The sequence below is a fragment of the Rattus norvegicus genome, chromosome X, assembly GCF_021556685.1.
Source record: "Rattus norvegicus strain SHRSP/BbbUtx chromosome X, alternate assembly SHRSP_T2T, whole genome shotgun sequence".
Classification (NCBI taxonomy): domain Eukaryota; kingdom Metazoa; phylum Chordata; class Mammalia; order Rodentia; family Muridae; genus Rattus; species Rattus norvegicus.
The window spans coordinates 144273682-144292206 of NC_141554.1; the positions used below are offsets into that span (position 1 = coordinate 144273682).

At 41.8% G+C, this 18525-nt stretch overlaps 1 pseudogene; it reads left to right on the top strand.

Moving 5' to 3' along the window:
- Positions 1–18525, top strand: part of Tm9sf2-ps1 (transmembrane 9 superfamily member 2, pseudogene 1) — a 141299-nt pseudogene that overhangs the window by 97875 nt on the left and 24899 nt on the right.

Below are 18525 nucleotides of genomic sequence, written 5' to 3' on the forward strand. Positions count from 1 at the left end.
TGTGGCAGCAACTGGGAAGATCTGCGCCGCTCTTTCCGGGAGCCTCCGTGCACCAGGGTTCCAGATGGCGTTTGGTGTTTTCCTCTGGCGCCTGGATGTGCACAGAGTGCAGTCTCTTCTGGTTTCCCAGGCGTGTCCGCCTCTCTGAAGGTTCAGCTCTCCCTCCCTCGGGATTTGGGTGCAGAGAACTGTTTATCCGGTCTGTTTCCTTCAGGTTCCGGCAGTGTCTCAGGCGCAGGGGTCCTGCCGCTCCCGGGCCCTCCCCTACGGGAACCCAGAGACCTTATACAGTTGCCTCTTGGGCCAGGGATGTGGGCAGTGGTGGGCAGTGTTGGTGGTCTCCTCCGCTCTGCAGCCTCAGGAGTGCCCACCTGATCTCCTTCAAAGGTTTTAAGCCTAGAAGTTGAAGGGTACTCAGCAAGGGCCGTGGGCAGGCCTAACACAACAGAGGCTTGGTCCTTTCTACTGACTGGTGTGGCACAGCCAGGGTTGACCAGGTTGTCTGACAGGTCCTAGGTCATCTGGAAAACGGTGTGCTGCCCTATGTTCCAGTTGGCTCTGCTACCGAACAGACTAGCAAGAACTGAAGGGGCGAACTTTCTAGCCAGAAAACTACAGGGTACCTCTACGGGCACAGTCCTGAATCAACAGTACCTCTACAAGCCAGAACCCTCCTGCAGAGGAAACATCTCAACTGCTGTCTTCAAAGCCTACCTGGTAAGGGATCCTTCTTACAGATCCTCGTTTGGCTAGAGAAAAGAACAAAAAACTGAGTCTGGGGAACATAAGTTACAGAGGTACGAATCGATGTCCCTGCTTATCGGGAGGAGTTGGAGCTGGATCAGCTCCTGTGGCGGCGGCCGGGGGATTGAGACCTCCTTTGCACAGGGGACCTGTGTCTTGGGGATCGAGACCTTCTCCTCATCCGTGGGGGTGACCTACGCCACATGGGAGGTGGTGGAAGCATTCTCTTGGGTGGGCTGAATCGCCGAGGCGGTGGACGAGGCCAGGGTGCCAACACCACAGTAGCAGTGATCTCTTGGCCATCAATTTGTCCTCCATTCATGTGTTTCAGTGCCTTCTCTGCTTCATCTGGATTCTCAAATTCCACATGCGCATAACCTTTTGGATAGATGAGGATGCATCCTTTCTACAGGCATGTCAATCATTTTAATTTTCCCATAAGTAGAAAATATTTCCATGATGTGATCCTTGGTCACATTCCTGGTGAGCCTCCCAATGTGCACTTTGGTGGCTTTAGGTGAAGGGCTCCGCCTTTTCCTCTTTTTCATCTCTTTTAGGTGGTTTGGATTTGGAGCGAGAATGCTGCCTGTTGTCATGTCTGTGCCAAGAAGGGCTTGGGGAGCTGGAGGAGCTGCTGGAACTGGAGCTTCGGGATGTGCTGGAGCTTCCTGAGCGGCTGGATGCAGAGGACGAGCTAGAGTCACTGCTTGAGCCTGTGCTGGTGCTGGAGCCCGAGCTGGAGGTCGAGCTGGTCCTAGACCTGGTGCTGCTGCTTCCGCTTGAAGCACTGCGTCTCTTCCGAGTCTTATCTCTTCCACAATCCTTCTCACTGGACTCTTTAGTGGCCCCTTTATCTTTAGATCGATCCTTGGACTTCTCATCAGAGCAGTCCTTTCGTTTGGTGAAGGAGCCATCTTCCCAAGGCCACCACCTACTCCCGCTCTTCTCAGACCCGGACGCCGGCTCAGCTCTCATCACTAAGATTCTTAAACCACACAAAAGCCCCATTAATTTAGTGTGTATGTATGTGTATCTCATGTACGGTTTGTGAGAGTAAGCTCTTTACTTCACCGTGTGGGCTATAAGGATCTAATTGTGGTCTTTGGGTTTCACAGCAAGGTGTGGTGACTTCAGAAGCACTCCCTGGCTGGCCTCAGACTTGTGGTTCTTCTGTCTCAGGCTCCCAGGCCTTAGAGGTGTGGGAGTACATAAATATGCCTGTCCCGCATGCGTTTAGTCTTCGGTCTAAATTTAATTTTAGAAAATGATAGCCCATGTTGATAACCGTGAATGTCTTTTTTTTTTTTATAGCTCACGTATTTTCTAGTTAGTGTTCAGTTTGACAGTTTGAAATCAGTTGTGATTACTGACACAAGTCCTTTACAAATCTGGCTCTGTTAACATACTGTCTGTCACAGACAGGGAAGCACTCATGAGTGGACTTCCCCAGGGACCTATAAGGAAATGATAGTAGTTCACAAAGCTCCGCCCTTCCCTGAGGATCTATATGCAGTTTAGTGGTTGCTGGGGAGGGAGAGGCATTTTCTTCTATGGAGTAGCCAATGGTAAGGAGACCATACTTCTAGGTCTCCTTATCTCACATCCATGATCTGATAAGCAATCTTAATGAAATTCTTGAATAAATGAATGAATGAATGAATGAATAAAGCTAGAAGAGAAACTAGGTTAGAAGAGGAGGAGATCAGTGACAGGAGAAGGGAAACAGAGCTTAATGGGATAAACATGCTAAAAGTACATGATATATGGATGAAAGAAATTTAAAATTCAACTTCTCAAAACCCCACAAAACAAAAAAATTCAACAGAAATTTAGTATTTTTCTATGAAAAATGTCTTTCTTGCATTTCTGTTGCTGTGAGGAGACACTATGACCAAGGCAACTTATAAAGAAAACATTTAATTGGAGGTTTGCTTCTGGGTTTAGAGGGTTAGCCCATGGTCATCATGATGGGGAGCATGGCAACAGGCAGATAGCCATGGTGCGGAAGCAGTTGCCCACAGCTTAGACCTTTTCAGCAAGTTGGAGGCAGATAGGAAGAAACTGGGCATAGCTTGGGCTTTTAAAACCTCAAAGCTGCTGGGTGGTGGCACACACCTTTAATCCTAGCACTTGGGAGGGAGCGGCAGGTGAATCTCTGTGAGTTCAAGACCAGCCTGGTTTCCAGAGCAAGTTCCAGGACAACCAAGGGTATACAAAGAAACCCTGTCTTGGAAGGAACAAAAAAGCAAAACTCAAAGCCCACTCCTAGTGACACACCTCCTGTAAGAAGGTAACACCTAAGTCTTCCAACTAAGGACTAAGTATTCAAATATATGGGCCATTCTCATTCAGACCACCGTAGGCATTTTTATTTATTCGTGTAGAGTGTGTATGTGCAGGTGTGTGTTTTTGCTTGTATGCATGTGCCTGTATGTGTGTAGAAACAGAGACAAACAACACACACACACACAGAGACAGAGAGAGACAGAGAGACAGAGACTGAGAGACAGAGTGACAGAGGCAGACAGAGACAGAGACAGACACAGAGACAGACACAGAGACACACGAATGGATGGACAGACAGACAAGGGGGAAGAGAGAGGGAGGGAGGGTGAGAGAGAGAAAACATCTTGAAGGAGTCATTTCCTTCCTTAAACTATTTGGGTCTCAGGAGTCAAACCCAGACTGTCACTCTTGGTGGCAGGCACATTTATCATCTGAGTCACCGTGCTAACCCTAACTTTTTATTTCTTTCTGAAAATTTCTAGACTTGTAAACTCCTTTTTTTGTGGTACTTTCCTTGTGTGAACTGGTCGTTAGCCTCATCTTAAGAAGTATCTGTAGAGACATTGCCAAATATGATCGTGTAAAAATTTCTGTAAGTAAAACCTGTACATTTTAAATCAACTTGATATATATTCTGCTAAGTTATCAGTTATTGAATTTCTACTTACAGTATAGCACCTTGACTATAGCAGATTTCTGCTGTCTAGAATTTTATATATTATATCAACGATTCACAACCTTTGTAATGCTGTGACCCTTTCATATAGTTCATGTTGTGGTGACCCCAATCATAAAATTATTTTTGTTACTACTTCATAACTTCAACTTAGTTGCTGTTATACATCATAATGTAAACATTGGTGCTTCCCAATGGTCTTAGGTGACCCCTGTGAAACAGCATTTGACCCCTCCCCCAAGGGGTCATGCTGCACACGCTGAGAACCACTGAATTATACCATCAGAAAGTATAGAGTTGTACAGTTTTGTTTAAAATTACAAGTTTATTTAAAGAATTGTTTGCCATTAACTTTGGTTATATTTTGTGTGCTTCTCATGACTATGAATATCACTTTTAAGAAACTCTTAATTGGCCTGAAACACGAGAGAGATATAGCAAACATTGTTAGGCAGTATACTTTATGTTATACTGTATTTACAGTTTTGGTTTTTGTAAACATTTGCATATTGATGAATTTTAAATTTCTATGAGTCTATTGAGTTTCTTAGGTTAACTCATTTTGCTTGTTTTTTGAAAATACTGAAAAGTGGGTGCTTTATATAAGTAACACACCTAAAATATAAATTAACAGTGATTTATTCTTGTAGCAGGCTCATACAGCATCCAGAAACCTTCTAAGTCCATAGCCATTACTTTCCAGTTAGTCTTGAGTGGAAATTTCCATTGCATCTTACTTATCATATGAACTTAAATGTTTATTAAAGAGTTTCTCACATACAGTTATATGACCGGAGGCAGTTTGGTTGGAGGTTGACTCATGGGAGTGTATTCAGGCTCCCAGAGCATGGAATGTTGCTGTCTATCCTTCTCGGTCAAGGAACTCAAGTTTTCATAATGACATTCCTGTCTCTATGTGAGTACATTTTGGTATAGTTCAAACATTTTTAGTTAACTTGTGACATATATTAGGCTTTGATTCATAAGGACAAAATGAAAAATGCGTGAATTAAGAAAATTCATGTTTTTTATACTTGCATTTCTTCTTTTCAAATTCCAGATGTGAGTTTAAGAATGTTCCTGTATCAGAAACATTCCATAGCTTCTTTAGTTCTAAATAATTTGTTTAAGAACTCCAGCACAATCAGGCATAGTGCCACACACTTTTAATCCCAGTACTTGGGAGGCAGAGACAAGACAGATCTCTATGAATTTTAGGCTAGCCTGCTCTACATAGTGAGTTCTAGGACAGACAGAATTCCATAGTCAGACCCTGACTCAAAAAAAAAAAAAAAGAAACCCTCCAAAACAAACCAAATAAAAAACCCCCAAACTGTAGCATGTTTCTTATCTTGTAAGATAGATGCATTTTTGAAAATTGGTATATGAATAGAATCATATTTTCAGTGGACTGGGGGAACACCTGAAACCCAGGCTAACATTTTGAAATCTCATGGCAAACTTAAGTGCAGGGTTTTGAGGTTTATATTTTTCTGGGTATATATTTTGTTTTGTTTTTGTTAAGAGTTCTCACTGGCCTGGGACTTATCAAGTAAACTAGGCTGGCCAACCAGTAACTCCAGAGAGCCATCTGTCTGCTTCCCTAGAGCTTTGACTACAAGTGCACCACCATGTCCAGACATTTTTTTTTTTTTTGGAGCTGAGGACCGAACCCAGGGCCTTATGCTTGCTAGGCGAGTGCTCTACCACTGAGCTAAATCCCCAACCCCCCAGACATTTTTAGTACAGGTTTTTGATATTGAACTTGGGCCTTTGTACTTGCAAGGTAAGCCCTTTGCAGATTAAACTATGGCCTTCGCCCATAGGTACAGATCTTTAAGTGTATAGATGGAATGGTATTCTAAGTTTTTATATTTTACATGTTGCTTTTAATATGTACTTATCCTGGGTTTTATGTCACTGTGAATGAAATCGAACCTCTAATTGTCTTTTCTCCTCCTCTCACATGATGACACTGTAAACAGACACTTTTCATCACAACCAGCTCATGATCAAACCCAGGACTTCGTGCCTCCTAGGCACTCTACTAATCAAGCCATAGCCCCAGGCTTCTATTTTATTTTTTGAGACAGGATCTATGTAGCACATACTGGTCTAGCTCTTTCTATGTAGCCAAGGCTAGCCTTCTTCTCCTGATTCCCTTGCCTTCACTTCCCAAATTCTGGGATACCAGGCGTGTGCCACCATGCCCAGCCATGGACCTACAGGTTTAGTGGTCATTTTAACAATGGACTATGAATATGCGCTGCTCCTGTTTATGAGCTAAAGACAGCACTTGCCATTGCTGTATAGCCAGAGGAAGGATTTTGGAAGCAAAGTTGCTGCAGAAAGTGGCTCATTAGAGGTTTCGGAGGACAATAATTTCAAATGTCCAATTTGAAGGCACTTTTCCCCTTGAAGCTAAATCTTTAACATTTTTATTCTTCACTTTGGTGAAATGCAGAAAGAAGAAATTTTTGAGGGAAAATAATTTGCTATTCTAAAGATGACTATTAGAATAGGGGAGGAGAGATAGCATATGATTGTGATCTAGTGAAATTAAAGACTAATTCATGTATACAACTTCATATACCTTAAACTGAAACCCAAACCTTTTCACTTAAGAAATTGTCAGGGAAGTAGATAAACAAATAGTTAGATTGAGACATGATTTAAGTACTATCCTTAGAACATTTCCTTGCTTATTGTTTTCAATAGTGCTTAAACTGCTAATACTTAAGTTGTTAGACAATCTTCAGGCTATCCTCATGCAACTTCTGCTGTACTTTTCTGCCTTTAGTTCTGGCTGGCCTCGGTTTTCTTACTCCTACTGATCAATTAAATTGCTTTAGTGAGCTATGGTGTTGTACTGTGGCTTGGCCTGGAAATCCCTGCTGGATACACGTCTGCCCAAATGTACAGGAGTAAGCATTATGGCTGTTGTGATTTCGGAAAGTTGCTGTGTTAAATATAGGAATTAAAAGGCCTTAAAGAAAAACAATCAGAAGAAATTACAAGAAATTTGATCCAATGTACTTGGTTGTAATTAAATTCTGATTACCCTACCGTGTTGGTAAAATGTTATAATTCAAGACATTTCATTAACTATTGTGTTTTTTTACTTCCTTAGCATTTAAAGGTGTAAACTGGAAGATGCATTTTATTTTTGCTGACAACATGGTTATTTTCCAGGTTAGTATCTCATCCTCTTTTACCTCTATACAATAATGTCCTTTTTTAGGTTTCATCTTGGAAGAAAACATGGTGTATGCTATAATGAAGAATAGGAGGGAGTTGAATGACTACTGTGTTTCTGTAGCTGCAGTAGTCCCTTACGTTTATGCTTGCACTCATTCTGTCTTTTACATTTTAGCTTTAGCACAGAGGTGGCAATTGTACATGCTCCATTTTGATCTTTGTTTTTGAAGCAGAATCTCAAAATACTTATCATCAGTAAGCACCTTGCATTGCACATCATACCGTGGTGACAATTCATACGGAGCATTTTGTTATCCTCCTTGTTGCTGTCTTCAGTGATTATTTTTTCCTGTCTCTACTTGTCACTGCAGCGTCATTAGTGGCAGTTGTAGGTTTATTTACACTCAATATGGAGGTGGGGCTGCTGCTGTGCAGTGGATGGGAGAGTAGTTCCTTCAGCCCTTTAATGACCCCCACCTTCTCGCTGTCTCTGTCTGTCTGTCTGTCTGTCTCTCTCTATCTTGCACTCTCACTCTCTCTCCTGTGTGTGTGTGTGTGTGTGTGTGTGTGTGTGTGTGTGTGTGTGTGATTACAAGTATTTGATACTGCATTTGGCCTTATGTAGCACTGAAGATCCAAAGGACCTTCGAGCTTGCTAGGCAAGCACTGTGATGATCAAGATTATATACTCAGTCCTCCTTTATTTCCTTCTTGTAGCATTTTGAGAGGTTTTTAAAATGTGTATAAACCATTTCTCTGAAAACTGTTTCTTGCAGTGCTTGTCTTTTGTATAGCAAAAGATGTGAACGTGGATGTGTCCTGTTGATCAGCGTTTTCTTTAATAGATGTGCTTTTGTTTTGCATAAATTGTATTACTTTCAATTTTTTGCAGCGCTGGGAATTAAAGTGAACACTTTGCACATACAAGGCAGGTGCCTTTTCTGTTGAAATCTTTCCCAAGGCTGATTTGAATTGTGTTTTGTTCTGTTCTGTTTTGTGCTGTTACAGACAAGGTCTCACTATGTGACCCTGGCTGGCCTAGAACTTGCTATATATATATCAGACTGGCTTCATATTTGTAGCAATCCCTACGTTTGTCTCACAAGTATGGAGATTTGAAGCACCATATCTAGCTTTTATTTCACTTTCTAGATTTTGAATTTTTCTGCTGCTTTTGCATTCTCATCATTGGGTTTTTAATTGGTTCATTTCGTTTGTTTGTTTTTGAGACAAGGTCTTGCCATGTAATCCCAGCCAGGCTCAAACTTGAGTGAGTCTTCAGTTTCTTAAGTACTGGAATTCCTCCTGTGCATTACCATGGTCAGCTTCTTTTTCGGTCTTCCTATAAAGCGTAGCTTGCCAGAGATGGAGAGGTGTTTTACTGACACAGCTGTTGCTTAGCATCTATGTTCTATTACTTTATTCTATTACTTTTTGTTGCTGTGATAAAACACCACAACCAAGGCAATTTATATAAAGGACAAGGTTTTGTTTTGCTTTATGATCCCACAGGAAGTGCCCACAGTGTTGGGGAGGGATGGAAGCCAGTGTCTGGAGCAGGAGGCTGGGAGATCACATCTTCAACCACAAGCACAAAAGCAGAACAGACTGGAATTGGAATTCTCCAATCCCTTCCCCAGTGACATGCATCTTCTAGCAAGGCCATACCTTCTAAAGATGCTATAACATCCCCAAGCATCACCACTAACTGGGGACCAATTTTTGAAACACCTCAGCCTATAGGGTACATTTCTGTAATAGACACACACCAAAACATCTTGTCTATGTCTTAGGATGCAATACCACCTCATTCCCTTAATATATTAATGAGCTAAAGGTATATTTTTAATGGATAGTGTCACTTTTTTCAAGTTTATTTTCCCATTTTGAAAATTGTTTTAGTCTCTATATTTCATGTCTTCTTCAAAGGTCTGAAAATATTGCTGTATACATATGTGTGTACATGTGTGCATATACTTAAATGTGTGGTAATATTCAGGCATAGTATTGCGTGCCACAGTCCCAGTACTTGAGAGGCTAAAGCAGGAAGAACCCCCCCCCCCCGCCCAAATTTAAGGCTAGCACGATCTATATAAGTTTTAGGCCAGGCTGGGCTACCAAAGGAGTTCCTGTAAAATATGTGGGGATAAAATAATAAACACTATCAATAAGTAGAAAAGTGTGGCGACCCAGAGCTTCACTGGATGTTTGTCCCAATGTTCCAGTTTTTGTTTTGTCTAAAATTTCTCTCCTTCTCTGTGTCTGTCTCTGTGTCTGTCTGTCTTTGTCTTTGTCTTTGTCTTTGTCTTTGTCTTTGTCTTTGTCTTTGTCTTTGTCTGTCTGTCTGTCTGTCTGTCTGTCTGTCTGTCTGTCTGTCTCAGTGAGTGGGTGGGTGGGTGGGTGGTGTGGTATGTGTTTGTGTGTGGAGAGACCAGAGGAGAACACTGAGTATCTTGCTTCTAACAGTCTGCTTTATTGCTTTCTTTTTTCTGGAAATCTCTTAGGACATTTATTATCTTTAAGTTTTAAGTGTTTGGTCACTTTTACAAGAGAACTATTTTCCAGTCTCCTGTCAGAGGATTACTATCTGAGGGTTAGCTTTCTAAGGTGCTTTGTGTGTGTGTGTGTGTGTGTGTGTGTGTGTGTGTGTGTGTGTGTGTGTGTGTGTGCCTATGCTTTCAGGGTTTAGTGTGCATTTGGGTATTTAAATATTTTTGAGTCAGCTTCTTTGCTGTGCCTGGTATTCTTCAGCTCAGAGAAGAAGCCTCCAGATGCCTGCTGGGAGGGAGGGAGGTGACAGAAGTATCTACTTCTCAAAAGGCTGTCACAAAATTCTTTCTTTAGTCACTTCCCACCTTTTCCCGTTCGTCATAGAATACCTGCTGCTATCATTTTCTGACCCTTTTATGAATTCTGTAGTGTGAATTGTTTTTTTCTCACATTTCTCACTGCCTGCATGGTTTCGGATAGCCTATTGATTTTCCAGTCCCTGTTTTCCTGTTCTCTATGCTCATGTAGATTCCAAAACCAAATAGTTCTGTAAAATGTTTTATATGTGTGTCTGTGTGCTTCTGTGTTAGTATGCACATGGGCATGCTGGCATTTGCACCAGCTAGAAGAGAGCATCAGATCTCCTGGAGTTGACACAGTTGTGAACTTCCAGGTAGATGTGGGTGATGGGAATCAAACTTGGGTCCTCTTCAGAGCACAGATAACTTCTTTTTTTTCTATTAGTTTTGTAATGTTACCTTCTATTTCTTTACATTTCCTATTATATATGTGTGTGCACACATGTATATTTATGAAAGCGCAGACATGATCCTATGTAAATAATGATGATTATGGTGTGTGTGTGTGTGTGTGTGTGTGTGTGTGTGTGTGTGTGTGTAAGTGTGGGTATACTTTGTGGCACAGCATTAGTGTGGTCAGAGGAAAACATTTGGGAGTCAGTTCTCTCCTTCCAGTGTGGAATCCCGGGATCAAACTTGGTTCATCAGGTTCGTGCAGTAGCCAGTTTACTGGAGGAGTTATTGATCCTTTAGTTTCTTTTCTGAGACAAGGTATTTCCATGGGTAACCTATACTGACACAGTGCTCACTCTGTACAGACTAGTTTGTTTGGAGTTTCCTACTGTTGGTGAGATAGTGTCTCACTATACACCCCTTGCTCTCCTGAACTAGCTACGTAAACCTGTTAATTGCATATATCTTTATGCCTCTGCCTACCAAGTGGTGGCTTACAAGTGTGCTACACTACATATAGCTCAGAAAGCAGTCTTTTTATTATTTATTCAGTTACTTTTTAATTGGTTAATTATTTTATGATCCCCCTTGAAGTTTTCTTCCCCTACCACAACCCCCTTCGCCTCTGAGAAGGTGCCCCCTGTATCCCTCTACCCTGGGGCATCAAGTCTTTATAAATTAGTCCATTCCTCTCCCACTGAGGCTAGCCAAAGCAGCCCTGTGCTACCTATGTGCCAGGGGCCATGGACTGCCCATTTCTGCTCATTGGTTGGTGCTCGAACTCTGAGAGATCTGAGTGATCTGGGTTAGCTGATTTTATTGGTGTTCCTATGGGGTTGCCATCTCCTTCAGTTCCTTCCCCTAACTCTTCCACATTAGGCCCTAACTTCAGTCCAATGCTTGGCTGTGCGTACCTGCATCTGTCTCAATCAGATGCTGGTAGAGCCTCTAAGAGGACAGCTATGCTCAATTCCTGTCTGCAAGCACACATGGCATCAGTAATAGTGCCAGGGATTGGTGCCTGTGCATGGGATGGATCCTAAGGGGAGCCTGCCACTGGATGGCCTGTCCTCCAGTCTCTGCTCAATATCTATCCCTGCATTTCTCATCGACAGGAGCAATTTGGGGTTGAAAGCTTTTGTTGGTGGCTGGTGTCCCCATTCCTTCACTGGAGGTCCTGTCTGACTACTAGAGGTGGTCTTTTCATGTTCCATCTCTTCAACTGTTGAGAATTTTGCTAAGGCCACCCATATTGAGTCCTGAAAGCCTTCCTCATCCCAGGTGTCTGGACTTTCTGGAGGTTCTATTCACACTATAAACTCAGCAGCTGCGTATTTCCATTCATTGTTCTGACCCTCTGGGCCACTTTCCTGTCTCCTTTGTACCTAATCCTGTCCCCTTCCCCTCCCCCTCTCCTCTCCCACCCATATTCCTCCCTTCCTCTGCCTCCCATGATTATTTTATTCCCTCTTCTAAGTGGGATTGTAGTGTTGTCACTTGGGCTTTCCTTCTTGTTTCCCTTAGAGTCTGTGTGGTGTATCCTGGGTATTCTGAACTTTTTGGCTAATATCCACTTATCAGTGAGTGCATAACCATCCCTGTTCTTTTGGGTATGAGCTACCTCACTCATTTGCCTGCAGAATTCATGATGCCCTCATTTTTAATAGCTGAATAGTATTCCATTGTGTAAATGAATTACATTTTCTGTGTCCATTCTTCGATTGATGGACATCTGGGTTGTTTCCAGTTTCTTACTATTATGAATAAGATTGTTGTGACCATAGTTGAGCATATGTCCTTGTGCTATGGTGAGGCATCTTTTGGGTATATTCCCAGGAGTGTTATAGCTGGGTCTTCAGGTAGAACTATTTCCAAATTTCTGAGAGGCTGCCAGATTGATTTCCAGAGTTGTAGTACCATTTTGCAATCCCACGAGCAATGGAGGAGTGTTTCCCTTTCCCTACATCCGCATCAGCATGCCCTGTTTTTAATCTTAGCCATTCTGACTGCTGAATGATGGATGTCAGGGTCCTTTTGATTTGCCTTTCCCTGATAACTAAGGATGTTGAACATTTCGTTAATTCGTGATTCCTCTAGAGAATTCCCTGTTTAACTCTGTACTCCAATTTTTGAATTTTACTTACTCACTTTACATCCTACTCACTGCCCCTCACAGTCACTTCTTCTCACAATCCATGCCCTATGTCCCCCTCCCCTTCTTCTCTGAGAGGGTGGAGGCTTCCCTGGGTATCCCACTACCTTGGCACTTCAAGTCTCTGTGAGGCTAGGTGCTTCCTCACTCACTGAGGCCAGCTAGAAGAACATATCCCACCTACAGGCAACAGCTTTTAGGATAGCCCCCACACAAGTTGTTCAGGACCCATATGACACCCAAGCTGTACATCTGCTACATATATTTGGAGAAGCCCAGGTCCAACCAATGTCTGCTTTTTGGTTGGTGGTTCAGAGTCTGAAAGCCCAAAGGGTTCAGGTTAGTTAACTCTGATGGTCTTCCTGTGGAGTCCCTATTTCCTTTGGTGTCTGCAATCCTTCCTCCTATTTTTCCATAAGGGTTCCCAAGCTCCATCCACTGTTTGGCTGTGGGTGTCTGTATCTGTTTGAGTCAGCTGCTGCGTAGAGCCTGTCATGCTCCTGTCTGCAAGCATAACAGAGTATCAGTAATAGTGTCAGGAATTGGTGCTTGCCCATGGGTCTCAAGTTGGGCTGGTTATTGGTTGGCCATTCCCTCAGTCTCTGCTCCACCCCCTACCCCTGCATTTCTTGTAGGCAGGATAAATTGTGGGCTGAAAGTTTTGTGGATGGGTTGATGTCTCTGTTGTTCCACTGTGGTTCTTGTCTGGGTACGGGAGGTGGCCTCTTCAGGTTCCATATCCTCACTGCTGTGAGTCACAGCTAAGATCACCCCAACTGATTTTTCTGTGCCTCATCTATCTCAGGTCTTTGTCTTGTTCTGGAGATGCATGCCCCCCACCCCCGGTCACCTCTCTACCTGCCAGCTGAAGATTTCCATTCATTCTCATGGCCATCTGGCCCTCTTTCCTGTCTCTCTACACACGTGATGCTGAACCTCCTCATTCCCCTCTCCATACCCTCTTCCTCCCAGTTCCCTCCCTACATCTGTCCTCTGGGCCAAGCTAAGCTGCTCTGAGCAGCCTGTTATACACTCTGGGCCTCCATTCTCTGGCCACCTCTTCCCCTAACTGCATCAGACCTGTGTATCTTGAGTCATACAGGTAAGTTTTTATTTCCTCACCCATCTTCCATGCTCTCTGAGCCCTCTTGGTCAAGCCAACCTCAGAGCAGCATGGTATCCCAGGGGAAAGCTCTATTCCCTGTCTATTCTCTACTCTGTCTATTCTCTACCCCCACCTTCATCAGACCTGTACCCCATTTTTAAATTGGGCTTTTTGTTTGTAGTCTAACTTCTTGAGTTATTTATATATTTTGGATATTAACCCTCTGTCAGATAGGATTAGTGAAGATCTTTTCCCAATCTGTAGGCTGCAGTTTTGTCCTATTAACAATGTTCTTTGCCTTACAGAAGCTTTTCAGTTTCAAGTGGTCCTATTTATTAGTTGTTGATCTTAGAGCCTGAGCCATTGGCGTTCTGTTCAGGGAATTTTCTCCTGTGCCAATGTGTTCTAGGCTATTTCCCACTTTCTCTTCTATGAGAAGTGTATCTGGTTTTATGTTGAGGTCTTTGATCCATTTGGACTTGAGATTTGTGCAGGGTGATAAATAGGGACAATTTGCATTCTTCTACATGCAAACCATCAGTTAGGCCAGCCCCATTTGTTGAAGATGTTTCCCTTTTTCTACTGTATGGTTTATTTGGTTTTGTTTCTGTTTTTAGTAAAAAATCAAGTGTCTGTAGGTGTGTGGGTTTATTTCTGGTTCTTCGAGTCTATAACGTTCATCTACCAGTCAGTCCCTCTACTTATTCCATGCATTTTTTCACTATTTATCTGTAGAACAGCTTGAGGTCAGGGGTAGTGTTTCCTCCAGAAGTTCTTTTATTGTTCACAATTGTTTCTGCCTATCCTGGGTTTTTTGTTTGTTTGTTTGTTTTTCACATGAAGTTGAGAGCTGCTCTTTCAATATATGTAAAAAATTGTGTTGGAATTTTGATGGGAATTGCATTGGGACATTCTTAACTGCTAAGCACCTCTGCATCCCCCTTAACTAATAATTATGATTTTTATCTTATTTAGCTATTAAGAATTTGATGCATGGATACGATGCATTTTGGTGATATCGTTTCCTTTTCTTCTTCCAGCTTCTTCCAGATCTTCTGCATCACCCTATCAAGGTCATATCTTTTCTGTTTCTTTTTATCCCACTGATTACAGTTAGTTAAATGTATGTGTGTTGATGCAGGGCCATCCACAGAAACATGGGTCGAATTCAGGCCCAAGTAGTATTGCTCAAAAGTCACCATATCAAACTTCTTTACTACTTTTTACATATGTGATCATTAAATTTTTCCAACTTTTATTTTAATTATGAATTATGTTTTGCCAAATAACATTTTATGTTAGGTTTTTAGTTTATCTCCTTAAAGGTATATTTGAACTCTCATTTGTTCTTTTTTTCCCACCTTCTATGTTCCTGCTTCACTTAAGCCCCACCCCGAACCAAGCATTTTTATGACCTTAACTAAGAGGGCAGTTAATATCTGGTCACCTGCATACGTCAAAGAAAAATAACAGAAGCTCTTGGGGTAGGAAGATAACTGAGGCCAGAAGTGGGTGTCAGAACCCTTGGGACTTTGAGCTGGTTGGGAGCTGCTGTGTGGGTCCTGAGAATTAAACCCAGTTTCTCTGGAAGAGCAGCCAGTGCTCTTAAGCACCAAGCCATCGTGCCAGCCCTGCGTTTCTAATTTTGTGTTCCATTCTCTTTAGTATATGCAGGTTTTGTGTCTCTTCAGAAAAAGTTTTGTCTTGTTTATGCTGAGAATGTAACTCAAATACTTGTGTATGCTAGGCAAAAACTCTACCCTCTGAGATACCGCCCCATCTTGTAAGTTAAGTCCCTTCTTTGCCTCCTGGTGACCAAATATTAACCTGCCTCTTAGTTAAGGCCTTGCTTCTTAGTTCCTTTCCCTCTTCTTATTCAAAATGTTCTTCTTTTATTGCTCCTTCTCTAGTATTGACATTTTCTCTTTTTAAGTCATGGCATTAGATTACATTTAACTAATATTAATCAACTGTGATTTTTTTCTCTTAGGATCATTTATTAAAAAAAAAGTAAAATAATCACAAGCTGAATGCAGAAACACATCAATACATCATCCATCTTAGTCCAGTAGATTTCATTCAAGACATGAAGGGATGATTCAATATGTGGAAATCCATTGATATAATTCAGTATATAAAAACTGAAAAAAGTCACATGATTATATCATTAGATGCTGAAAAATATCGGGAAAATTCCATCATTTCTTTTTTTTTATAGACACCTTCACACTCTTTACTCCCTTTACCTAATACGTCCTTAATGCACAAACAACCTAAAGAATCCAATTAAAAGAATCGAAGTTTACAACACGGCGGGACAGCGAGACCGCCATGGTTCTATATCATGACACAGTGAGTGAAGGGTTAATTTGGAATTTCTGCTCCATAAACTGTTCCCAAATGGTTTGCTGCACCCATAAGAGATAAACACACAATACTGCCGCTGCTGATCCGTAGCGTGGCTTCTTTTCTTTTCTTTTCTTTTCTTTTCTTCTCTTTTCTTCTCTTTTCTTCTCTTTTCTTTTTTTTTAAGATGAGCACAACTATTATCATTTTGTAATTAAAAGCATAAAATATATCTAACACCCAGTCCAACACTACATCAGTTATACAGAATATTTAGTTATCCATTCCATTATTATCCATTATTTAAGAAAGGCCTAAAATCTATATTATATCTTGCTAGCTTGTACACTATCTGATAACTATCCAATAAAATATGTATTTTCAGAGTTAAACAGCCTGATAGGCTATGAAACTAGAATCAGTCTTCAACCCCATCAGAAATCTGAGAACGACCAAATATCTATACACATAGGAAGCCTAACATGGCTTCCAGAACTGAGAGGTTGTAGAGACAAATCTCCACTAGTGCAGTCACCTGTTAGGAACATGTGAGTGCAAGTCTTCAGTCTTCGGGTCCAAAATCAACTGACAGACTCTTGAAATGGAGATTTTGAAGGGCTAATCACCCTGTCTTGGCAGAGTTTATCAGTCAAATATTCTGCATAATTTATCCTTTTCTGGACAGTATAGTCTGCAGATGAAACAGGCAGTTTTGTCAAGTGGCTGCCTAGCCACAAATTATTTCCTCACCTGAAGGTAGAGATGTTCACATTCTTCGTTAAATCCACCAAAGGGGAACAGTTAGGAGCAGATATGTCTCAAAAAAAGATAAATAACTTTAAATCTCATACTTTGTGGATTTCTGACGTTTGTGAAAACCATCTATGTATATGAGACTATCTGAACTGTTGTCTTTATATCTTTTTTTTCAGTTACTACTGTACTTTATTGTGTTCAACCAAATCACCATGTTACAAAAATAGCAAGCTTCCATAATAAAAAATAAGGCTCCTCTATCCAGCACCAGATAGCATCATTTTACTTTCAAGCCTAGAAATTGCACACTTGTATATAAACCAACCGAAGATGAGGATTGAGAGTTCATCTTGGTGGATTTTTCCTTTGATGAATATGAAGTGTCCTTCCTTATCTTTTTTGATGACTTTTAATTGAAAATTGATTTTATTTGATATTAGGATGGCTACTCCAGCTTGCTTCTTCTGACCATTTGCTTGGAAAGTTGTTTTCCAGCCTTTCACTCTGAGGTAGTGTCTGTCTTTGTCTCTGAGGTGTGTTTCCTGTAGGCAGCAGAATGCAGGGTCCTTGTTGCATATCCAGTTTGTTAATCTATGTCTTTTTATTGGGGAGTTGAGGCCATTGATGTTGAGAGATATTAAGGAATAGTGATTATTGCTTCCTGTTATATTCATATTTGGATGTGAGGTTATGTTTGTGTGCATTCCTTCTCTTTGTTTTGTTGCCAAGACGATTACTTTCTTGCTTCTTCTAGGGTATAGCTTGCCTCCTTATGTTGGAGTTCTGTAGGCTTCTTGTATGCCTATGGGTATCTCTTTTTTTAGGTTAGGGAAGTTTTCTTCTATGATTTTGTTGAAGATATTTACTGGTCCTTTGAGCTGGGAGTCTTCACTCTCTTCTATACCTATTATCCTTAGGTTTGATCTTCTCATTGAGTCCTGGATTTCCTGTATGTTTTGGACCAGTAGCTTTTTCTGCTTTACATTATCTTTGACAGTTGAGTCAATGATTTCTAGGGAATCTTCTGCTCCCGAGATTCTCTCTTCCATCTCTTGTATTCTGTTGGTGAGGCTCCTATCTACAGCTCCTTGTCTTTTCTTTTGATTTTCTATGTCCAGGGTTTTTCCATGTGTTCTTTCCATTTTTAATTCCTTCAACTGTTTGATTGTGTTTTCCTGGAATTCTTTCAGGGACTTTTGTGTCTCCTCTCTATGGGTTTCTACTTGTTTATTTATGTTTTCCTGGAATTCTTTCAGGCATTTTTGCGATTCCTCTCTGTAGGCTTCTACTTGTTCTCTAAGGGAGTTCTCCACGTCTTTCTTGAAGTCCTCCAGCATCATGATCAAATACGATTTTGAAACTAGATCATGCTTTTCTGGTGTGTTTGGATATTCCACGTTTATTTTGGTGGGAGAATTGGGCTCCGATGATGCCATGTAGTCTTGGTTTCTGTTGCTTGGGTTCCTGCGCTTGCCTCTCGCCATCAGATTATCTCTAGTGTTACTTTGTTCTGCTATTTCTGACAGTGGCTAGACTGTCCTATAAGCCTGTGTGTCAGGAGTGCTGTAGACCTGTTTTCCTGTTTTCTTTCAGCCAGTTATGGGGACAGAGTGTTCTGCTTTCGGGCTTGTAGTTTTTCCTCTCTACAGGTCTTCAGCTGTTCCTGTGGGCCTGTGTCTTGAGTTCACCAGGCAGGTTTCTTGCAGGGGAAAAGTTGGTCCTACCTGTGGTTCCAAGGCTCAAGTTTGCTCGTGGGGTACTGCCTAAGTCCTCTCCGCGGTGGCAGCAACTGGGAAGATCTGCGCCGCTCTTTCCGGGAGACTCCGTGCACCAGGGTTCCAGATGGCGTTTGGTGTTTTCCTCTGGCATCTGGATGTGCGCAGAGTGCAGTCTCTTCTGGTTTCCCAGGCGTGTCTGCCTCTCTGTAGGTTTAGCTCTCCCTCCCACGGGATTTGGGTGCAGAGAACTGTTTATCCGGTCTGTTTCCTTCAGGTTCCAGCGGTGTCTCAGGCGCAGGGGT